At 40.0% G+C, this 25,668-nt stretch overlaps 2 protein-coding genes across 7 annotated transcripts in view; one reads left to right on the top strand and one right to left on the bottom strand.

Moving 5' to 3' along the window:
- Positions 1-8,735, bottom strand: part of LOC131679406 (mesoderm induction early response protein 1) — a 51,403-nt gene extending 42,668 nt beyond the window's left edge. Inside the window, exons 1-4 of one of the 4 annotated variants that reach the window (XM_058960136.1) lie at positions 8,657-8,735; positions 8,411-8,591; positions 8,282-8,349; positions 6,882-6,943 (exon numbers count right to left, since the gene is read on the bottom strand). The gene's annotated coding sequence lies outside the window, so the exon portion shown is untranslated. Of the gene's footprint in view, positions 1-6,881; positions 6,944-8,281; positions 8,350-8,410 lie in introns of all 4 variants that reach the window. The other 3 variants (XM_058960137.1, XM_058960135.1, XM_058960138.1) reach the window with 3 other exon arrangements.
- Positions 8,736-14,920: 6,185 nt separating this feature from the next.
- The window catches only part of LOC131679395 (cyclin-Y-like protein 1), a 51,625-nt gene continuing 40,877 nt past the window's right edge, over positions 14,921-25,668 (top strand). Inside the window, exons 1-2 of one of the 3 annotated variants that reach the window (XM_058960111.1) lie at positions 14,921-15,138; positions 15,612-15,972. The gene's annotated coding sequence lies outside the window, so the exon portion shown is untranslated. Of the gene's footprint in view, positions 15,973-25,668 lie in introns of all 3 variants that reach the window. The other 2 variants (XM_058960110.1, XM_058960109.1) reach the window with 2 other exon arrangements.

Raw genomic sequence — 25,668 nt, 5'->3', positions numbered from 1 at the left:
TTGGAAGATTTAGCGGATCTCGCCATGGAAGGCGACGATGCGCGAAGCGGACAAATTTACGTTGGGCAGCTTCGATGCGTTGAATATCATTTTGGTAGTAGGGTGACCAAACAACAACTGCATACTCGAGCGTAGAAAAACAACTACATACTCGAGCGTATACATAAGTCCTTGATGGAGGATACACGTTGTAGAACAGTCCGCGAAATATTATAATCAAATTTGACTGTGGATTGTTTGCGGGAGAAAGAGATAATTGAGCATTTAGAGATATTCAACTCCATCCTGTTGACTCTACACCAGTTTATGAAGATGTCCAATTGGGATTGCAGAAATTCAACATCGGTAAGAGTTTTGATGAGGTGGAAAAGTTTAAAGTCGTCTGCAAATGATAGCTTCATACACTTTATCGAAAAATTTAAGTAATTCAGGTAGAGTAAAAATAAAAGCGGACCAAGATGGCTGCCCTGAAGTACTTCAGAGTTAGCAGGGAATGGAGAGGTCGTGCAGTCTCCAATTCTCACAGCTATTTCACGTCCAGAAAGGTATGAGTGAAACCAATTCAGTAAAGAGCTACTAAATCCAAGCCTGTTAAGTTTCAAAAATGCAATTGATTATGAAAGATGTGTAGAATAATAAGTTAGTAGAAGTTGATCTTTTAAGCATGAAGCCGTGTTAAGACTCCGCTATATAATCGGAGCAGTTATGGGCGATAAAATCAAGCACTATCTTTTCGAACAGCTTCGATACTACACATAATGAAGCTATCCCGCGATAGTTCGAAACAACGCTTTTATCTCCTTTTTGAAACCTGGGAAGATATATGATTTCTTCCATAAATCCGCAATAGTTCCTGACTGAAAAGATACATTGAACAGCATTGGCAAACGAACCAGCAAAATATTTGCACAGTTATTCAACACAACAAATGGGATTCCATCTGGTCCAGCAATTGATGAAGGCTTTAGTTGGAGCATGCTGAGCTAATTGTAGCAGTCGTAATAATTGGATGAAAGCCATTACAGAACGTAGAGGAACATTACTGGCAGCCTCAGAGATCTGCCGGGTAGTGAAAATCTTGTTGGAAAAAACACTGCTGAAATGCTAGCGAAATAGATTGCAAAAATCGAGCGAGTTAGACGGTTGAATGTCATTCAGTGACATATGTCTGGGTAGGCGATTACTATTGCGAAGATCGTTTTCACTCATTCGGTCAATCACTACGATCAGTCTACCTAAGCTAAGCTAAGTAAAGAGAGGAGGTGTTAGACATAACGCTTTACTTTGAAAGAGTTTCTCATGAGCTCCATACAAATCGCTTGGAAAAAATGGAATCTTTCCCGATCTGCTGCAAAAGAGATTCGATAATCTCAAATATTTCTTTAAAAAGATTATGTTTTCCAGTCTTGTTACCGGGTATATCCCGAAGGCATGGCTAGAAATAACTAGAAATTTTTTTCTCAAAGGGAGGCGCTCAAGCTATGAAGAAGCCAAGAGTTTTAGACCTAACAGCTTAAGAACAGCACGATTGGAAACTCGGAACATGGAACTGCAGATCGCTCGGCTTCGCAGGATGTGACAGGATAATCTACGACGAGCTACACCCCCGCAACTTCGATATCGTGGCGCTGCAGGAACTTTGCTGGACGGGACAGAAGGTGTGGAAAAGCGGGCATCGAGCGGCTACCTTCTACCAGAGCTGTGGTACAACCAACGAGCTGGGAACCGGCTTCATAGTGCTGGGCAAGATGCGCCAACGTGTGATCGGGTGGCAGCCGATCAACGCAAGGATGTGCAAGTTGAGGATCAAAGGCCGTTTCTTCAACTACAGCATCATCAACGTGCACTGCCCACACGAAGGGAGACCCGACGACGAGAAAGAAGCGTTCTACATGCAGCTGGAGCAGACATACGACGGTTGCCCTCTGCGAGACGTGAAAATTGTCATCGGCGACATGAACGCACAGGTAGGAAGGGAGGCAATGTACAGACCGGTGATCGGGCCTAACAGCCTGCATTCCGTATCAAATGACAACGGCCAACGATGTGCGAACTTCGCAGCCTCCCGTGGAATGGTAATCCGAAGCACCTTTTTCCCTCGCAAAGATATCCACAAAGTCACCTGGAGATCACCGGACTAAGTAACAAAAAATCAAATCGACCACGTTCTAATCGACGGTAGATTCTTCTCGGACATCACAAACGTCCGCACTTATCGCAGTGCGAATATAGATTCGGACCACCACCTGGTTGCAGTATGCTTGCGCTCAAAACACCGCAACACCGCACGAGGGCGAACGAGGCGCGATATAAACAGGCACGGAACAGGCAGAACTCGGTTTTCCGGACCAAAAAGCGCCAGCAGGAAGACCGAGATCGCGAAGCGATGGAGCAGCTGTACCGCGCTAAAGACACACGGAAATTCTACGAGAAGTAGAACCGCTCGCGCAGGGGCCACGTACCACAGGCCGACATGAGATACAAACGGGAATCTTCTCACGGACCAGTGTGAGGTGATCCAGAGGTGGCGGCAGCACTACGAAGAACACCTGAACGGCGATGCAGCAGACGACGAGGATGGCACGGTAACGCACCTGGGAGCACGCGCGGAAGACATTACACTACCGGCTCCGGATCTCCAAGAAATCCAGGAGGAGATTAGCCGGCTCAACAACAATAAAGCCGCTGGGGTTGACCAAATACCAAGCGAGCTACTAAAACACGGTGGCGAGCCACTGGCTAAAGCACTGCACTGGGTGATTACCAAGATTTGGGAGGAGGAGATTTTACCGGAGGAGTGGATGGAAGGTGTCGTGTGTCCTATCTACAAAAAGGGCGACAAGCTGGATTGCTGTAATTACCGAGCAATCACCCTGCTGAACGCCGCCTACAAGGTACTCTCCCAAATACTATGCCGTCGACTATCACCAATTGCAAGAGAATTCGTGGGGCAGTACCAGGCGGGTTTCATGAGCGAACGATCTACCACGGACCAGGTGTTCGCTCTTCGTCAAGTACTGCAGAAATGCCGCGAGTACAATGTGCCCACACATCATTTGTTCATCGACTTCAAAGCCGCATACGACACTATCGATCGAGCTCAGCTATGGCAGATTATGCACGAGTACGGATTCCCGGACAAACTGACGCGATTAGTGAAGGCGACGATGGATCGGGTGATGTGCGTAGTACGTGTCTCAGGGACGCTCTCGAGTCCCTTCGAATCACGCAGAGGGTTACGGCAAGGTGATGGTCTCTCGTGTCTGTTATTCAACATCGCGCTGGAAGGTGTAATAAGAAGAGCAGGGATCGACACGAGTGGTACGATTTTCACAAAGTCCGTTCAGCTACTTGGCTTCGCCGATGACGTTGATATTATTGCACGAAACTTTGAGAAGATGGAGGAAGCCTACATCAGACTGAAAAGAGAAGCCAAGCGCGTCGGACTTGCCATCAACACGTCGAAGACAAAGTACATGATAGGAAGAGGTTCACGAGAAGAGAATGAGAACCGCCCGCTTCGAGTTTGCATCGGTGGCGACGAAATCGAGGTGGTTGAAGAGTTCGTGTACTTGGGCTCACTGGTGACTGCCGACAATGATACCAGCAGAGAGATTCGTAGACGCATCGTGGCAGGAAATCGTGCTTACTTTGGCCTCCGCAAGACACTTCGGTCGAACAGAATTCGCCGTCGTACGAAGTTGACCATCTACAAGACGCTGATTAGACCGGTAGTTCTCTACGGGCACGAGACCTTGGACCATGCTCGTGGAGGACCAACGCGCACTTGGTGTCTTCGAACGGAAAGTGCTGCGTACCATCTACGGTGGAGTGCAGATGGAAGACGGCACCTGGAGACGGCGAATGAACCACGAGTTGCATCAGCTGTTGGGGAAGCCGCCCATCTGTCATACCGCGAAAATCGGACGACTACGGTGGGCCGGGCACGTAGCCAGAATGTCGGACAATAGCCCGGTGAAAACGGTTCTCAATTGCAATCCGACCGGTACAAGAAGACGTGGCGCGCAGCGAGCACGATGGATCGACCAGGTGGAAGACGATTTGCGGACCCTTCGCAGACTGCGTGGCTGGCGACGCGCGGCCATGGACCGAGTGGAATGGAGGAATCTTTTGTATACGGCACAGGCCACTTCGGCCTTAATCTGTTAATAAATAAAAAAGCTTAAGTACTTAGTTTTGGAACGGATAATCGATCATCACATCAGGAACGTTCGTTTAGTTGAATATTCGCTGCACAAAATGCAACATGCATATTAATGTGGAAAATCCATGATCACTCTGCTACACAGTGTTGTTTACAACATTGAAAAGGCCTTCTCGCTCAAGTAATCTAGCTTGGGTGTATTCCTAGATATTGAGGGTGCTTTTGACAATTTGTCCTTCCAGTCTATTCTGGATGCGACACGCGGTGATGCATCGGTATCCACATGTATCTCGGGTTGGATAAACGCAATGATTAGTATTCGCATTCTTTGCTCGTCACGGAAGTTGAGTATTTGCGGTTGTCCTCAGGGTGGCGTTCTGTCACCTTTGTTATGGATTTGGGTTGCCGACGGCTTATTGGAGAAACTCTATGAGCTTGGATTTCCAACCGCCAAGCAGCAGCGCAATTTCGAGTTTTCGGCCGGCGTTACATAGACGATTCCGTGTTTGGATGACTGAAGCTCAGAGACATACTATGTTAAATGCGTTCGAAATCATCATAGAGCCAACCTGAAAGTGTCAAGAATGTCAAAAATACATCTGGCAGCCTTCAGGTCCAACTAAATTAAACTTCTTTTCGTCTTTTTCTGTTTTATCGACATTCCACGACATTCCATTAACAAGGGACTGGAAATATGAAGTATTTTTAATATTAAGAGCCATAGTACTCAAGCAAGAGCGAGACGATAAAGAAAGAAAGTTTAGAAAGCGTAGATTCGAATATTATGAGCAGATTTAAAATTTTCCGACGAATTAAATCTTTGCTACCTCAGGAGTTAGGTTGTTTTGGCATTTGAGAATCAGAGAAAGCGGCAAACCCGGATAAGCGAAAAGTGACTTAGCACCTAGTGCTGTCGAAACCGACAAAAAGTGAAGTCACGGAAAGCTTCCACACTAAGCATTTTGTGACGTTGAAAAATGTTTGAATGGAAAGATGACTGTTTCCAATCATCCTGCCAAAACATGGCGTTTTTGAAACCCTATCGTGCATCTTTATGTTTGATTGATTGGACCAGTATATCTGAAGAATACCTATTCCTCCATACTCAGGCATATACTGACAACATATAATCAGAAAATTTTCCGAAGGATTTAAGAAGCAATCCGATAAACAACAATGACGTAACGTACGTTCCAACGTTGTACGACATGCTTATCTTTTTCTCAAACTCATAAGTGTTCGTGATACATCTTTTGTGCTATCGACGATATTAATAAGAGGCTCTAGAAACTCAGTGGTGCATTAATTCTTAATTCCAAGACGAAGAATATAAATCACTGCACCGGGTTTTGCTGACGTTGTAACAAAATTCGCACTAAAACCACTGAGAACTGACATACCAGTAAAATTTTCATCTTTAAGAAATAAAACTGTCGCTTTGAAATGAAAACAGCAAGTAGCAACTTGCCACTGGCCGGCGCTTCGATCGGTCAGTAACCGATATACGGGGCTTGTGTGCAAACTTGGATACAATGGTGACATACGCATGCGAACCTGTATGCGAGGGTGATTTTCAACGCATTTTCATTTAAATGTTTACACAGGTTTTTCGGGAAAGTTTGTTCTAGCTTATATGTCTATCCTCTGTGCTAAAACCGGCAGCGTATCATAATATTCATTAAGAGGTACATCACAACGGCTGGGCGATTATAATTAGACAAAAAATGCGTCAGAAGATCTGAATTCGCACTCCTTGTGCATCATATTGTCCCGGACGTAATAACGCATTCCCTTTCGGATGATATGGCACACTCAAACGACGTCAATGTCAATGTCAGCCGTGTACGAATATGATTTCAAATGCTTCTGTTTTCCTAACATGTGTTTAGAACTTCTTTATCACCATTCTTCAAACATGTCTGATTCAGGGACCACTCTTTTAAGTTTCCCCATTGCGCTCAACCTAGGCTATGCCAAGAATTGCGAAATCTTGATTAAAATGCTTTTTGGCTGTTGACGAATCAGATTGCGTTCAATTCTGGCTAGAAAAACAGCCAACAGAAGGACAATGGTGGTTCGATTTAATAGTAAGGTACCGTTTTCAGCAGAATTTGGGATCATAGCTTTATCAACGTAGTTTCTAAGTAACATGATTAGGGACGTTTATTGACTTATTCTAGAGCTAGTATATATACTTGGAGCAAAACTACTCAAAGCTATAATGAAAACGCAGTGATAGGAATAAACAATTAAAGAAAGTTACTTGAGCACATGTCATGAATAATTTATCTGTTTGTCTCGTAGCGTAGGAAGCCCTGGAGAAAAAAAAATCTCTTAAGCAAGAACACACATTGCAACACGTTGGCTGCAGAATGAATGTATGTATGTATCCGCTATTGTTTGTGATCCTTGTAAATAGCTTTGACATAAAGAAAAGCTATTGTGAATGTGTATGCACCCTCTGGTAAACTGAAAAACAGGATCATCTATTATTATATACACATATAACGCTAGAACGCCCGAGATCAAAGAAATGAGTGTAAAGAGAATCATAGTACACCAACCACGGATCGAGTTAGAACAGTTTACAGCACAAGGTATTTATCGCATAACTAGAATCTATCTAGCGGCAGTAGAGTTATAAATAATGTTTGGTGTGAAATAAGCATGTTTATACAACCAACAAATCGTAGCGAGAAAAAAATAAGAGACTAACCTTGCTATAACAGTAACGAGTCTGGATCCTCTTCACGATGGCACTACTGCCATTCCTGCGTGCTGAAACAAAGAAAGCAGAATCATTTTGTAGATAACTCGAAGAAATGTTGCTAAGCAGGAAAATAATATATAAATCTTTTCACTTCAAAGACTAAACAGGTAACAAAACATGATTTCGTAAAACAAGTACAATAAAATTTTGTTATAATCTACATTTCGCTCTTTATCAAATTCTAGGCACAAACATGTGTACGTTTCAATCTACCTATTTATATTCTTCTATTAGCATACACAATCTGTAAATACAATGATGAAAAAATAAATAAATCCTTAGTTTTAAAGATATAGAGAGTTTTTATCTAAGTATAATTATGTGGAAAATGAGAATCCCCAAAAACAACTTTGACTCGTCCATCCGTGCAGTTTGGCTGCGGGTCAGGTAGAACATAGCGCTCATAAAAAATAATCAAATCTACCAGAGAAATCTTATTAAAGTAAAGAGTCAAACAACATTAACAAAAATATACATTAGAGATATCATGTCCCAATGTGTAATGCCGTTTTTTTCTTGAAACGAATCTGAGTAGGTTCTAACCTCAAAATTTATGAACTGACAGAGATTGGGGTTGCAGCCAAAATCAGTTAAATAAAAGCGGCAATAATGCGACATTCAGGCCGAGAAACCTATGAAACGATTTGAACTTTCCCGGAACGGCTCATACGCGCAGTATAAACCAGCAATTCAGCATCTCGCCATCTGTTGTGCAATCCCCGCTTGGGTCTAAGACTAACTTTTTTAATGAATTTATGTCTCTGTCGTATCGGAAATTGGAATTCCAAATTCAGATCTGTTAAAAAATTTCTTTCTCGCTAAAACTAGAACCACCCTAGCTTTAAAACGAAAAGACATTGACAACTACAACTTTCCTCAACATATTGTAAAAAAGTAAGTTATTCCGTTTTAGCAAAAAGCAATGCCTGCTAAATTCATATATCGGAGCGCTGTGCACTGGTGCTATCTATAAATTAAAAATGCTGTAATGGAAAGCGAATCATTTTTGAAGCTATCGCCCTATATTGGACCGCTTTTGCGAGCTTGAACAAGCGCGGAAACGCAATGTTAGCAGCATTTAATTTCGATCATGTCTTCAATAGTATGGAGTACAACTTCTTTGCAAGAACGATGGAACAAATGAACTTCAATCCAGAACTGACAATCCTTCTAATGACCTGAATAAATAACAGTTTCTCAAGAGTTCTCCTAGAATTACAATCTTGATAATGTCTATTGAATGGGATTGTCTGACCGGAACGATTCATATATTTGATCTGCAATAAAGACTCTACCAAATCTAACAAACCAGGGCATAGTTCTGGTCAAGAAAATCAAGCACCTACCTTACGTATAAACTAGCGTATCTCGGTCAAACATCCAAATGAACAAAATCAATATCACTTCCGGCCTCCTACAATGGCATCGATATTTTGAATTTAAAAATTTAGCTCGCAATATGATCTTTGACTTACAAGTGAAATGTATCAAGTTTTGCTTCACCGGCAAATGCAGCAGCGTCTAGAATATATTTTGCAGATGCTCTCAAAATACTTTGCTCAAGCTGAGCCTTTGGAAAACAAAACTCACGTACACACCGTTCATGAAGAAAAGTGCAATGTCCGATACAGTAACCACAGCATGGACTACGGCTCGCTGGAAAGATTCACCTTAAGAACAATCAAAGAGAAAGTAATAGAAGGAAGATGTCCATTTCTTACATATTTTTAAAAAAATATTGAAATTTTACAATAATCTGCTAAAATTCACATTCCAATGTAAACATGGAAGGAGATCGACTCTTAGGGAATGACGTAAATAGGCAATTGTCATTTGACGTTATCAGAGGGGTTTTCGAATTTGCTGTAGGTTACTCACTGCAACAAGACGAATTCTAGCCAATCATTTGAAAAGGGCCTATCTGTCAAACGTCAACATTGAGAAATTTGACGCAATGAAGAGATCAATCGAAATCATTGAAAATGGGATTTATGATACTAATTATAATGGATAAAAATAATGTTTTCAAGTCCTTCCAGCACAAGAAAGTTTCTGTGTAGTTTTTTTGAAAGGAAGCCACGGCCGGAAATCTATCTCCAGTAATTTTGGATCTAGAGCCAAAAACCAAAGTTATTTTCGATTCCTTAGAACGATAGCAAGCGACGCGCGGAATGTTTTTTTCGAAATATTGTTTTTTTTTGCGAAATAGCATACTTCCCAGTTGAGAAACGCTAAGAATGTGTTAAAAATCGACATAAAATTGTTTATTCAAAAAATTACGCGCTTAAAAAATAAAATCCTACTTATGCAATCCTACGTATGCAATCCTACGTCACATCGAAAAAGCTCATTTTCGTGATCCCAACAATGTTTTTTTCCAACTCAGGAAACGTGAAAATAAAATTTAAATTTAAAATAAAAAAATATGTTGACAGTCTTGATTTGACACTATCAGAAGCATTTGACATATCGAATTTCACAACAAATGATGCCCCGTCAGAATAAATGAATACATGTTTTCCCGGTTTTTTCGCAGGGTTATTTTCATTTGACATAAACACCATCCAATGCATATAGTTTTTTTTTTCATTTTGGGTGTTGTCTTGATAGGCCAGATGTAAACAATGGCAGTTTTCCTACGAATAATTGTCTATGTTTACATAAGATTTATTAAAAAACAAAAAAAACGTTTTTACTTATTACAGCGAATTTTTTTTTGAAATAATGTTATGTATATTGGACCTCAAATTTATCGCATGGAATGGAAATCTATATGTAGCTTAATGACCCAATTTAGCTCCCAGAACTGGTTTATTCGTTTATTAGAGAAAAAACAGCTTCTATTTACAAAATAAGAAATCAACTCACTCTTACAACCAACAGCAGATCAATCATGAAGCTAAACCGCAGACTAACAGACATAACACTATGAGGGAATTCCCTCAAAAAACATCGGTCCGACAATTTTCCCAGAACACTAGCTCCACCTTTTATTCACGGTCCCAAACACTCATTTACTGGTAGGTTACCCCTCAGGTTTGGGAGCAATTTTTCACTAGTGGTCTATCCCCCGTATGCTGGTTTATATGACAGTGGCGCCATAATTTCAAATGTGGCCACAGTCCCAACTACAAATATATTTAAAATGACCGCTAAAACGGGCGAATCTTTGTTTTTAAGTGTTATGTCTGTTGGTCTGTGGCAAAACGCTGGACTCGAACGGTTCGAATGTGGTTAAATAAATGTTGCTGCTTTAATTCAAATAACGAAATAAATATATTACAATATGTGTGCAAACTGAAACAAAAGAATTTATTTACATAAGCTATCAAAATATTTGCTCCAATACGATCAACAAATGTCTTATCATATGAGGAAAGCGAATATTTATCAACGATACCAATATCGAAACTGATCTCTTGTTCAAAGTGAGCATGGACTGCAAGTATCAGGAGGAATTGGAAGGACTCGTTCCTGCATTATTTTCTCTCAAGAAGCACGTACTACAACAACAACGTTTTCTATTAACGCTCATTTCTACTGATGGAATTTCCGATGTGCATAAAAAAGACGCGAAGGGAGAAGTTGTTAGTTTTTTTTAAATATATGAGTTTGTAGCACGAAAAAGAATTTTTTATTATAACGCGATGAGATCCAATGCTACCAATATTTTGATGAACTGCATGTACCTAGTAAGTTCAGCCGAAATTCTTGCTGGTTCTAGTTAGTATCCGGCTTGTTAAAAACGACTGTGTCACTGACTAGAACCAGCTAAAATTCCGACTTATTTTCCGACTGGACTTACTGTGAAGCTCTGTCCGTATATCGAGTGGATTTCTGTGCGTTAACTAGTTTTTCGCTTGTCTTTTATTGACACAAAAACTGATTTCAAACTGAACATTTTTGCTTGACGAAAGAAAATTTTGAAGCCACGTTAACAAAAATAAATCAAACATCAACTGAACATGTTTCAATTCGGTATTTGTAACATTAGAAATCTGTTATAACGGTATTTTAAATACAAAAATGCCATCATATTGAATCTGATGAATGGCAATGAGGAGGTTATTCTAGTAGTCCATTACCAATCGGGTTCAGGTTAAATCCCACTTTTATCTTTCCTTTACCTGGACTAAGCTTGTGTATAACGGCCTTTCCGTCAAACCGAATGCATATATGTATTTAGTTAAACCGTCGGTATAACCTCGCACAAGTAGTTACTGCAGGGCACTTAACTAAAATTCACGTCTGCAAACACAGGATATTTTGCCAATGAAAAATGCTTGAAAAAAAACCAAAAAAATTGATAAACGTCAGAGTGCTTGATTTGTCCTGGTTTTTCTTCTGTAAGCCTAGCATATTCTTTATTGAATTTTCGCTTTATTTCCTCTGATTCGGACCGCAGTTACGACCGATCGCAACCATAACTGCAAGGAATACGACAAAGTTATACACACTCGAATCCCTTAGTTGTACCATTCGATGTCTTTTTTAATGTCTCAACTTTCTTCTCTTTCTTCTCTCTCGTGGAAATAACACGAGGCGTTCGTATGTACATAGCATATAAATGACCTGTAGTCCTTTTGCAAGGAAATTTGGCAGCCGAACAAATCGAAATGATGCCAGTTGTGAACCAAACTCTGGCTGCTATCAATAGCGATGAAACAATGATTACCAGAGCTTCTTTTAACCCGGGACCCAAAGAATTCCTTTTGGGGCCTCTGATAAGACAAATCGAGGATTTGGTGAGTTTGCTTCTGCTGGAATTCTCTTTCTAGTAGCATTTTCTCGTCTTACTGGAAATCTGCGAACTTTTTTTATTCCATGAGAAGGGAAATGACGAAACATCAACAACTATCGTGGAATAACTTCATTAAGTTCTCTCTCTAGCCCGTGATTATGGAACAACTTCAGGGTCAATGCAAACAGTACCTAATCCACGATTAACATGGTTTCTTGTCTGGACGCTGAACAGCGACATCCTGCTGAGTTTAGCATCTTACATAACAGCGAGCATGGAAGGTCGTGCTCAAACTGATACTATTTACACCAAACTATTCGGAGTTTTTCATATATCAATCGATAAAATGGAGAAATTTGTGATCAACGGTAATTTTTGCAGCGATCCTAGCTCTCAGATCGAGATATAATGATTGCCATTGGAGATTGGCAGGTACTAATTTTTAAATCAGGAATAGCGTAGGAAAGCTACTTGGGGCCGTTTATGTATCTGCTTTACTTCAATGGCGTGTGTTGTGTACTGATAACTCCCCGCCTGTCCTGCACAGATGTTTTCAAAATATTTCGTATCATCCGTTAAATTCATAATTGCCGATTTTCCCAGCAACATCATGCAACCTCCGATGATGACTATGAAGCAAAAACTGCGTGTGTTTAAATCCGAAAAAGAGCTCGGTTATCGAATTCTCATGAAAGATTTTTTGGCTGAGCTATGCATGTTAGACCCCAGAGCTGTATTGCTGCCGAATCAGTGTCTGCGAAAACCTAGAACTTTATAGCTGCCGAAAACTTGGGGAGAAGGCACAATCAATTAAGAAGTGATGGAGGGAGGTAGTCCCCTTTGGACTGTCCTGGTTTTTACTCGCTTAACATTGCATCAACTTTACACTCCCTCTCAGACAAGTCTGTTCAACAAACGCCTTACACTGATCCACTTCGTTCAATGTTTTGTTGGAGGTAGAGCTAGTTTCTTGCTACACGCAACTTAAATTCGTTCTAAAGAAATGTTTGATTTTTTAATATACATCTGCTTATAAATGTGTACCATATTCCAACCATTGCATCAAACTAGTTGTATCCTAGAGGCAGATCCTTGGGCACTCTTGGAATGTATAACAAATTTGAATAAAATTAGAAAAAATGCATAATATTTTTTTATGGATCGCAAGCTAGGGGCCACTTGTAATCTAGGGGCAGACCACTTTAAGAATGTATAACAAATTTTGCATCAAATTAAAAAAAATGCATTTAATTTCCATTTTTGCATCAGCTTTGCACTGCCCCGCAGAAAAGTTTGTTTAACAAACGTCCTACGCTGATCCACTTTATTCGACGATTTGTTAAACGTAGGGTTAGTTTTTCTGTATGGTTTTGACGTCTTACACGCAACGCAAACAACATTGCACGCAACGCAAAAACATTGCACGCAACGCAAAATACATTATGAATTTCTATTTTGATGGAAATAAATTCATTTAATTTCGCTAATTTTTAAAAATGCATCACAAGTGATCTGCCCCTAGCTTGTAATGCATGCGTGCAATATATTTTGCGTTGCGTGTAAGACGTCAAAACCCTACAAAAAAACTAGCCCTGCATTCAACAAAATGTCGAACAAAGTGAATCAGCGTAGGACGTTTGTTAAACAAACTTTTCTGCGAGGAAGTGCAAAGTTGATGCAAAAATGGAAATTAAATGCATTTTTTTCTAATTTCAGGCAAATTTGTTATACATTTCTAGAGTGATCTGCCCCTAGATCGCAAGTGATTATCGCCTTGCTCACATGTCAGTTTCGCTGTTTTTTTTAATTATATTTGACGCGGCTCAATGATCTAGCACAACTGAGCCGTGGATCTTCCGTGTTTTTACAATATGTAAAAACAGAAAAAAAAATATCGGTACAGTCTGTTCGTCGGGTTTTGTTGCCGCATCTTGCTGCTGCGTGTTGAGATCCTCTTCTTTGGTGGTGAAACATAAGGTGCGCCGTCTGCCGTACCTTGGGCGTCATTCGATCCGTCTTCTCTCGTGTTTTCGTTTATGTCCATGTCGTCATCGGCACTGCATTAATGTTGCTCAGGGTCGGATGTTCTTATTTGTTGTTTGTGCTTATGGGTCGCTATTGTAAATCCTTCATCATCGGTATTTGATTCCTTATTGGTGGTGTTGGTTTGGAAACATTTGCTGTAATCGTTGTTACTTCGATGTTGGTAATGGCAGTTGGTTTAGTGGTACTGGGTTCGATCGTTGTCGAGTTGGGGTTAGTGAATGCCCGGTCCGTAGTCGTTGGTTTACCAACCGGTTTGGTTTAACATACAACATCTGTATACCGGTTTTGGTCGTATCGCGTGGAATTTCCTTAGCAGTCTCCGCGCAAAGTATCCCGTGGTGTAGCGGCTGATCACAATATTGACATGTAAGAATCTGCCCTGGGTACGTGATTAGTGTTCGTTGAGAATATTCAACACCTTGAGGTAATGTGCATGTGAAAGTCAAATAAGAGGGAATAGTTTTTGTGGGACGCATTCTCACCACACGAACACCGTTGTGTAGTCCTGGGAAAAAGTTTCTCCAAGTATCTTCCGTAACACTATGCACCCTCCGTTTTTTTTTGATAACGGAGGAATGAGTACGTGGTGCCAGGTCATGTATCTTTATTTCAATACTGTCAACATCTATATACGTTGTGATACTGCATAAAATGTCATTACATTCGACGACGTGTTTCATGTTGTTCTGGGAAGCGAATGATTCTGCTTGACTAATGTTTTTGAACATAATCAGTACCACATGACGTAAATGATGGAATTGCAGCGCAGCAACTTCTGCTACGTTGAGCTTCATGTTCACTTTCAATTCAACAATTGCTCCACTTCACGAATTGGTGGCGTTACCGGACATTTCGAGAAGTCTACAGCAACACAGTTTGTCCACAACGGGACATACTCTTGCTTTGTATTGTCACTCATTGTTTGTTCACGTTTTACACACTAGGTAGAAGGAATCAATTTTTGCCTTTGCAAATAGCAGCGGAGCGATTTCTAGTGTCTGAACTGAACGAAATGAGAAACCGAACTATCAGTTTCGCTGTATTGATAAGTATGCAAGAAATTGCTTTGAAATGTAACCTTCTCAGGTAACCTCTACACCATATCAGTGCACCCCTCTATAGACTCACGTCAAAACGTTTCCGCACACAACCCTGCACACATGCATCGAATGTTCAGCTTTCAGTTCACGGGTAAAAGTACTGGCGACTGGATAGGTTTTTTTGGAACAGCACTCAAGTTGAGCAAAATGTCTTGATTTTTGGAACAACAAAGCTTCATCAGCGGTCGAATACTGCTAGTGTTAAAGAAAAATCCTCAATCGTTTTGTGCAATTTGGAAAAAGGAGTGTAATTACATTTATTGAAGAAAGAGGGACGAAGCTTTGCAAACTGGTGTTTTATACTGAGCTGGGAAAGGTGAAAAATTCGAATAAATGCCGTGTGTCAGCCCGGAAGAAATAGCGAAAGAAAATAAGAAGCTGGAAATTGGGGAGATTTCTTTCGCTGGTGGCCCACAGGCTAGTTTTATGGAGGTGGCCAATATTATGTGCAAAAAGCGGCTCTTCATTTAGCTGGAAGAATGCTGGGGTTTCTGTTGTGTTTTTAAATTGCATTTTTTCGGATTGAATGACGTTTTAATCTGCGGTATTGTTTGTTTCGGGATTAATAGTTAAAATTATACATTGTGTAGTCAAAAGTTAGTAGTGATAAGAATATCCGTGTTGGTAAGCGTTTCGGTCATGGAAAAAATGTAGTAAATGAATATTCATGGTCAACATCATAAGCTACATTCAATTTGCTATCTTTCACATTATCACGCGACCAACGTCTACCCCGAGACAACCGTAAAATTCATTAATATCTAACCTCCTACTCGTTTTGTGCAACAGATTCTCCATAGGGCAGCCGCGCAGGCAGAAGTGGTTTGTGTTGCAAAATCAATTTTCGATTAAATGGTGGAGGATCTCGTGGAATTAGCCTAGATTAAGCGAAGGAAAGTGTAGAAGCGTGCAACAGCATTCAGTGTGATGAAGCCTTAATGATTATTATGATGCTGATTATGGAAGTTAAAATTGCCTTTGCAAGAGCGACGAATTAGGTGATGAAAAAAGTTGGTTTCCGCGAAGGTCTCTCGCGGTGCAGCTGAATAAGTCAGAAAGCAAACATTACTAATCAAACTTACGGATAGGGTGTAAGTGAGCGGCTATTTTCTGATTGGTGTGTGGCACGTATTGAAGTTATCGTAGAACGGTGAGTTAAATTTCTTATATTCATTAGGTTTAGACAAATGTTAAGGTCTATTTTCCGACGAAAGCCATCAAATTATTGAGAACTCCATCACATGACAGGCAATTTAATCGGTCACTATTCCGGTTTCCAAAGCACGAAGCCAAATTATTGCGTATGGTATCGATTTTGATCGGGCGACACAATAACACTACAGGTGTACACTATGTCTGTGTAAGCCGTTTTATTACTCAACCGTGCCAAATTAGTGTTTGCCGGGGACTATATAATATAACAAGAATTATGGTTAGTAGTCAAGTTTATTTCGTTTATATTTGATTCCCGAAAATTTAAGACAATTAAGTTAGACTCAACCGATAACATAATTATTGTTATTAATGAGCACTTGAGCAGTAATCTACATATAATCGCAAGTCAGTATCTTGTAGATAGGAAATCTCATAGAACATGGAACTACTTGCGATTATGGGCAGTAATGTTGATGCAAAATCATAAATGTACGTAACATAATACGTAACTATACTTGATAATTGGCTCTGGAATCGAAATTGGAGTGCGAAAATCTGCATATTCCACCGGTTATTATTTCTTTGCCAGTTTCTGTTTCTGCTTCTTTATAAAATTTGCTAACTGTAATCTCCATCATTAACGCCAGTGATTATGATCTATTCCAATATGCTAAAAGAGTGCTAAGACCACATTTACTGATAAATTGTCCTTCGTTCCATGGCGGTTATTGTGTGACGCACACTTTTTCGTCGTCGAGCTGGCATCAAAAATCAACTAAATTAATGCAAACGGTTCTTTGCGAAAGCAACTGGCAAGATACTTATATCGGTTTTGGTATTCTTGGCGTAGACGACGATTTCATAACTAATACAGTCATCTACTATTATCTGTTCCTCATCAATGTTCATTCGATGACTTATGACATCTACGTTTTAGCTCGGTGACCCCAAATCAGAGTAACTATTCTGACATAATTATTTTTACCGGCTACTTATTTTGTTTTAGCTTCCGACGGCACTCAGTATCGTAAAGCGCTACTAGCCATCCAGTAAAGAAACTTTTTGCATCTATAGAATACCTAGAAAAGGTCGGGTTGCACGGTATGCACAAAATCAGCACTCTTCCAAAGCCATCCGAGTGTCTGTTTTCCTTAGCCGGTGCGATGAGGATGACGCCAATCAATCACAATAATCGCGAGCAGATACAATTATAATCTAGACCTCGTGGCCCCGGGGACGCGGTCAAAGCGATAGAAGTACGCTATGTTGACGTGCTGAAAACGGCACCGGGAATTCAAACAAAACAACGCATAGCTATGGGTATGCGAGATGAAAAATGAAATTGTAAATAAGGGACCATTCATAAAGAATGTAACGTGGTTACGGTGGAAGGGTATAAAAATGTATAAACTTGTATGACGTTATGAAAGGGAATTTGGAACGTGACAGATGTGTTTACCGAAGAAACAATAAAAAATTTTGGTATTTATGAGAGGTATGTAATAAATAAAGGTGTGACTATTATCGACGATGAGGGAATAGTCGGGGTGGTAACAATGTTTTAGGTGTGGTACATTTTGAAACTAACCTGCTCAAATGCTAAACACCAACATACTAGATAGTGTGGAGACTGTGTTTTATGAGCGTGTAGACCAAAGCTACCAATCGAGAATTCTCAAAACAGTTTTAGTGGGTTGATAGAACTGCAGCCTATGTCTTAGTGGATCTCGAGAGGACAAAATTTTGCGAATGTTTGTCTCAAGAAATGTGATGTCGCGTAGTTTGTTTACTATAAAATATTCTTCCGTCAATGCGCTTGAATCGTCGTTAACTATACTAAACAAATTTTGAACAAATTGAAACCTTTTCTGCCTTTTTCCTATTCGTCTCCTAGGTCTGAATCGGATCAATCAACTATTAATAAATAAGATAAAAGATGCCAACAGTATTGAACTTTACTCGCGAATACTGTTTTCAGTGCAATTGTAAAAAGTTTGAAATACCCAGCAAATTTGCATTATAGACCACTGTGCAATTTTAGCGAGTATGCTGTCGATAAAAGGCCAAAAGCCTAAACTGCAGCGGAAATATTAAAATTATTTCGCTATTTACCTTCAAAATCAGCGTCAGATATTGATTCGGAATCCGGCGTCTTTCGTTGTGACCGCGCACAATGCCCTGAACAGAAATAAGATCTTGGGTGGTGGTGTGCTTATCGCTGTTCTTCGTAGTATAAAAGCCCAAGCGATAAACGATGACCAGTGGGCGAATTTGGTCAAGAGTTGGTTTCTTGCCGAGCAAGTCCTGTTCCTGTAATTGTAATTCGTTTATTGAGGGTTTTAACCGGGTGGTCATTCGCCCGCATGGTGTTAATTACAGTAGATACTTAGAAGCTAGTTAGATTACATTTCATTTCTTGTTATATAATAGCTTCTTTTTCTGTGTCTCACCCGTTTTTTGGGTTAAGTGGATTGGGTCCTTTTTAAGGGGGTGGGCGCGGTGAACCCTCCCACCACGCGGTCTGGGTGTGGTGAGGGGCCTGCGGTGGAGGATGGTTAGGTGACTGGATGTTCCGTGGTTCTTGTTTGAGTGTTACCTTGTTGTGGGAGTCTTGGGGGCCGCAGAGAACCCTCCAATCACCTGATCCGAGTGTGGCGAGGGGCCCGCGATTATAGGTGCCAACGTTGATGGTTGACGGTGTTGCGTGTTCGCTGACTAGTTTTGCATTAGATGCTGTCAAGGAGGCCGGCGTTCTTGACAAAACATAAGATGAATTCCTCTCTGACCGGGTCGTTAGAGAGAGAGAGAGCATCTCGGATGGACAGCGGGAGATCAAGTCTGGTCTGTATTCAATACAATTGAGCAGTATATGCTCAACGGGTTTCCTAGTTCCACATGCAGAGTAGGTTGGCGGGGGACGTTGGACATCTCGTGCGCATGGGATATTTTGGTGTGCCCAGTATGCAACCTGGAGAAGGTTTTCTGTTCACTCCAGTTCTGGCGGTCTTCCCATTTGGCGGGGAGTTCCTTTATATTGTGGAGGAAGCCCCGGGAAGCCCGCCAGTGCCCTCGAGTGCGCAAAGCACCGAGAGGGAGTCGGTGAATATGGTGATTACTGAGTCCTCGGGTTTTTGGGCCAGGGGCAGGGCGATGGCTGCTGCTTCGGCCGAGAATACCGAGCATTCGGGCAAGAATCGGAAGGAGAAACCGGTTATTAATATTAAACACTATTCCGTACCAAAACACTTGCACATGTTCGCCTGCACAACCAAACCCCATGTACGTACACGGTGTGCGTACACATAGGTCGTGGCAGCAGTTTTCTCTTTCTCACTCTCATCATCACTAGCGTTGACTCTTTTTGTTTTGCGTTAATTGTTATCGTGTACGCACTCGGTGTACGTACACGGATGTTTGAACATCGTTCGCTTGTGTTCCCGTGAACACGTCTTTTTGGAAAGGGTCCACAGCCGGAAACCTGTACCCCGTAATTTTTGCTCTAGAGCTTAAAACTAAAATTTTTCTGATTCCTTATAATAATAGCAATCGACATACGTGGATTTTTTTTCGATATTTTGATTTTCGCGAAATCCTACTCTTTTCAGTGCAAAAACGCTGAAAATGTTGTAAAAATCGTCGCAAAATTTCTGATTAAAAAAAATTAAATGATAAAAAATAAAACGTACGCCAACGGAGAAATCTATTCTGAATATACTGTAAAAATTTCAAACCGATCAAAAATCATTTGTGCGAGTTGCATTTACGGCCAGCTCAAAAAATGTGGTTTCGAGAAAAACGCGGTTAAAACTTTTAGTACGCTCGGAATATACATAAGAGGCGTTGCGGCAGAATTGAAAATTTGAATATTTATAAATTCGATTTTTTTGAAAATTCTACTGCGATGTAATCCCTTAAGTGAATGTTCCAGCGCTAGCCCTTCGCATCTGAATCGTATACTCAATATCACAAGCAGAATCAAGGCATGCTGCTATCGTCCTCATGCAGTGTTTTAGTGAGTGACATTTCCCGTTTTGTCTGCAATTGTAGTGAGTGATTCTAACAGATTGCCCTTTCGACAATTAAGCTCTACAACTCCAGTTGGACCACATCAAAGTAAAAAAAAATCTTTCTTAGTTATTTTATTTTTCACATATCTAAGATAAGTTTTTATTTTTTTTACATTATTTTTTACATTTTTATTTTTTATTTTGTTTATTTTTATTTTTAGGGTCTCGACTCGGTCTCTTTACACCATCATGATTTCTAGTTATAATTATTCCCTCTCCTAGGTTGACGGGTGGCAGACAACTGCTTTAAGATGGTTATTGCATTACGCCTCGGTAGTGGTGCATCGAGGAGACCGAGAGGGCTTATGGGCCTTTTTTATGTTTTGTGTTCTTTCATACTCGCCGTGGATTGACTTGTTCTGTGGGCTGTGTTGGCAGACATTGCTCAACAGCTTAACGGCAGCTTTTGCGAGCACGGCTCGCAGTGGGAGTCATTGTGCGCCGATTTATCGGTCGACCTCGTCAACGTGCACAGGCGCATTAAAAAAAAAAATAACAGTTTAACCACAGACAAACAGACGTAACAGCTCGAAGAAAATTCTAAAAAAAATCATCGCCCACATTATACTAGGGACTTCTGTTGAACACATTGTACAAAAGGTGATTCTGTCAACCACGGGAAATAATTTTTTTTCGACCGAAGTCCTGACAACAATGCCCATACCGCTTGTCAACTGCAAGATAGTAGATGAAAGGTAGGAGCATTGTTGCAGTTGTTAAATTTGAAGAGCGAAATAGAAAAATCGTCTATGTCACGTATTTCAATTTCCATAGCACAGTAATTACAATTGACAAATTTAAAGAATGCAGGGCTACGTCTACATTTTTAAAACCCAACTCAACCATTGTTTTTCTTTTCGTGTGAAGAAATCAATTTTTATCGTTAATTGGTCGTATGATTGATTTTTGTCTCTATTTACTCTTCTTTGCCGTCGCTCTTTTGGAATCCCGGAGACATCAGGAACTCTTTATTTTACTTTTCAAACAGGCGTTTACTTTCACTATAAAAACAAGACTATGTAGGCTATTTTTAAAGTTGGGTGCTATCGAGGTCATTGGATCAAGATCGCAAAAACACAACCCCTAAAATTTCCTTGCCAATATCAAAATCAATTCGCATCAACGATTTCATTTTTAGTTTTCCGTAAATGAAAAGTCACTATGTAGGCTATGGGAGAATTTAATTTTATAAAATTCTAAACTGATGGTTCGCCACGATGATTCTGCATACGAGTACATGTTGTACAATCTTTGATGTGCAAACTATGCTCGATGTGTTGGTCTTCTACGGTACTGCATCCTGACGCAACCTAAATATGTAGTTATTATCATTCATAATAATCCCACGACTTGCTGTTTTATTGCTTGTTGGGTTGCGACTGATCATTAAATATATCTAGATTGAATATGGTCTCATCGTATCTTTAGTTTCATAGCTCCTGCACCCCGCCAACGTTGAAATTCTCCGTAATTTCCGGGGACCGACAAATTCGAATTTATCGCATACATCCGGGTAGTTTCGTTACACCGAACCAGTTAAATTGGCAATATCTTAAAATGTATCTGCTCACCGACCGACATCGTGCAGGACACTACGAGATGATTTTGAACAATTCTTGCCTTGGACACTTCGACAGAAGTACATTTAACATTTCTGTCATTTTCTTCGATACAACAAACGAATATGAAGAAGAAAAACATAAACAAATAACGTGGTGGGCTTTTCTGTGGCCAAATGTTTTCATTCGGTTTAGTCAATTATTTTTATCGGTAGTTTCGAGATAAAAAAGTATCACGAAGTGTTCGAATTGGAAGATCTGTAGTGAAGTTCAGCCTTTTCTCTCTTTTCATCGTGCACAAAAGAATCAGGATGCTTGTTCGGATCATTATGTTTATTAATTTTATGGGTCGCGGACGCCATGTTCAATTTGACGTGTATAAAACTAATACATTCAAAAGTGACGAATGCTCTCGCCTTTCTTTCCCTTCATCTTGGTTTTCGGGTGCTTGCGGTAACGAAGTGATGCATTAGGGTTATGTGTCAAAATCGCTTCACAAGCGCCACGCTCGGTGAGGTGGCGCATTTTTCATAATTCAAATCGACCGGTTTTTCTGTGGGCGATGAAAATTTTTAGTACTAGTTTACAATTGTTATGTGATAGTCGTATGTCTATCTGTGTATGTGTTCGTCTGAGTATTTGTGACATACGGGTCAGGGAATGGATGCAAAACTGACTTATATCATAGAATATTGGGTAATCCTTCTTGGGATTCGTTGGTCACTTTTTACTGGTGTTCAATTGGTACATTCGATTCGATTCAATCAAATTGGATAAATGAAGGTACGATTAATTTACCGACGCACGTCAATCATCCATTACTGGTCAGTATAGCATGAGAAACTTCTGGCGGAGTGCAATTGTCATTAATGGAAAATGTATATCATATTCTGGCATTTGGACGATTCCAAGTAGTTTTATTGCATGCTACATGTGTGTTGTTCAATTAATACTCAATCACAATACTAACTCTTCTTTTTATTTCATTTTTTATTTCATTTCATTTTATTTATTTTCGGTCTCATGCACCACATTCCTCTGATGACTTCTCCGAGTTCATTCAACAAAAAAGGGCAACAACAAACCGCAAGTAGCATATTACACATGTCTAATTTTAACATATTATATATTATTTGTATTAACATATTATTTACAGGTAACACCCAACACTTCCCATACACACGTAAACATTCACACACGCAAATATAGAAATGCTCGACAGGGGACTGGGCCAAGTGCATTCACTCGTAGGATCTATCATTTCGATGATCGTCTCGATTCTACGAAACCAGTGCACAATTAAGCTGACATAAGCTAGTCTCGTCTGGTGAATGCATGTAACCTGGAAGCCCCAGATACGACAGGACGAGATGGACAGATGACGGACTGGAATCGACGGGGCCTAGTTCAGAGTTTTAGGCATTCTTCAATGCACGGCAAGCGACCTCAAAAAAAGTATATAAGGTTCTATAATTATTTTTCTTTGGCACTGTTATGGTCTACAAACATGAAAAACCTGTTTTGATCAACATCGATGCTTCCCTCACAGTCATAGAAGCTGCTCATCTTTTACCTTCCTAATGTATGTACAACAGTCAAAATGCATGGAAAAATAGTAAAAACAGTCTAAATTAATAAATATAATCTGTTTTCAATATTATTGCAAAATATTGAAGTATCAAAATTTCATTTTTCGCCGCTTATTGAAACTAGTCGTGGCAGCACTGCTTCAGTGGAATCCTATCAAACTAGTAGCAATAACTTCTGTTGTACGGATTAATTATTTCTAGAGATTGGAACTTTCGGTAGAATGCTACTCTACTTTACTTTAAATTCAAATTCGATAGATCTATGTTTGCCTTCAAGTTGGCGTACTCTTGAAAATCTTCAAAACAAAGACTTAATTAAATATTCAAGGCATAAGTCGGTTTTCTTTATTTGTTGTTATTATTCACAAAGTCCAGAAAAAGTTATTACAAATCAAATTACTATTAGTACAATCACTTTTCATGCTTATTATTTATATTTGCCATATAAATATATCGTGTAACGTTGAATGGCGCCCAAAATGCCATTGATCATTTTTGCCACAGTTCGCCAATTTTACCGTTATCAATCGTCCAACCGATGACGCTAAAACCAACTTTCGAACAATCAACCTTGTCCACGTCACATACAAAAACCAATTTCGCACATTATTACAACTGCTGCTACAAGATACCGAGTTGACTGTTTCGGTATGCGATAAAGCAATGAGTTGGAGCCGAATGGGGAAATAAACTTTATTGGTGACATATTATTGCGATTTTACTAGCCTTGCTCGGTTGTCCAAAGCGACGTGAACCCATTTGGCATGATGCAATTTCACGATTTTTCATTGTTTCCAATATTTGATGAGCAATAGTTTCTAAAATTATTTCCGGTAGGTCAACGACCGTATCCTAAGTTGTACAATATTTCACCGGTTATGATAGCGGACAGGAAACTGAAATAAAGTTTGGATAACAGCAGCCAATAAACCATTGTCTAAAATGCCATGCGGTCATGTGCTAATCATCGACGCGGTTTGTCGTCATTTTCAGCCATCTAGATCAATTAAATGCAAACGGGTGAAGGCAAAGCAATTAGGGATACCGCACTTAAAATAGTGTTTTCTCTCTCATGCACTGTAGATAATAGAAGCTTCAGGTTTTTAATTGTTCAAGTTTAACAGTACTGGTGAGATTGACTCAATCGTTGACGATCGGCACATTTTGACTTATGACTCAAGCACAAAATTCGAAGTTTTAACAGAAAAAAAGGCCAATTGCACAAATTGCGATATTAATTACTTTACTTAATTTAATTATATCTTATTTTTATTTTGCATCTGACCCGTGTTGGTCTACACTTTTTCGCTCAATTACAATGATCTCACATTAACGTTTAACAAAATTACGTTGTATATAGCATATAAAGAAAATTACAAAAATATTTGAACTTAATAAGTATAAGCATAAGCTTAAGAGATCGCCCGTGGTTGTTACTCCATTATTGACCAGAACCAATTGGGATTGCAAAATGTTCATTGGAACAACATGGTTGGGAATAACACGGTGAGCCACATTGTGCAATCTATATTGATCCCTGCATGTTGATCAATACCGACGCCGGCCACCTTCGAATGCAGATCTTCTGGGGAAGGAAGGAATGTTAGTCCGATACATGTCGCTGCTAGAGACCGAGGAATCCTCTGCATCTCCACATCCTTCCCACTACGGGAAGGGGCATAACAAAAATATTCCCCAAAAATATTTTAACTTAATCTTATAAACTACGTCAATCTCCTAAGTGTACGTATGAAAACGTAACTAGAAACAGAAAAATTAAAATGGACATACACATTATTATCGCCCTTATGGGTTCGTTCTGACCATACTCGTTATAGTTTCTGGGGGGGGGCATTTTGGTATTGATTTGTGAGAGAATATCTGGGGTATCGATTTGGCCAGTCAATATTTTCCCAACACATAGCGCTTTGAATGCATTCCGCCTTTTGCCAGAGTTTCTACATCGAGCAGACGACAGCGATCGATGTAAGGTGGCTAAGCTTAATGTAAGCTCTGCTAGGTTACGAGACAGCAAAATTCTAAGAGCAATTCAATTCTGCTACTCAAAAAGCTCGTATAGGGATACCAAATTAATGATGCTGTTTCCAGGACAGACCACAGCGCCGCAAACACCATGGATTAGTAAATTCCTTTGGCGATTGTAATAATAAAACCGAGCTTTTTATTTGCCTGTGCTGTAAGATGAGAGTAATAGTTGCTGGATGTCAATTGCGCATCCAGAAGTGAACAAAACTCTCTGACGAATGACACTCTCTCTATCGATTCCCTGGCGATGTTATGGTTACAGAGTATTGGATTTTTGTTGGGTGTGAAGGATATTAGAGAGCATTTGGACACGCTGAGTGCCAGAAAGTTGCGATTACACCAATTACAGAAAGCATCTAGATGTCGCTGAAGTTCAATACAGTCATCTATTGACCGCACAATGACAAATAGTTTGAGATCATCAGCGTAT

The sequence above is a fragment of the Topomyia yanbarensis genome, chromosome 2 (genome assembly GCF_030247195.1).
Source record: "Topomyia yanbarensis strain Yona2022 chromosome 2, ASM3024719v1, whole genome shotgun sequence".
In the NCBI taxonomy this organism is placed as follows: Eukaryota; Metazoa; Arthropoda; class Insecta; order Diptera; family Culicidae; genus Topomyia; species Topomyia yanbarensis.
Note: the sequence above shows the minus strand (reverse complement) of the source record. Positions and strands in the feature narration are given on the sequence as shown.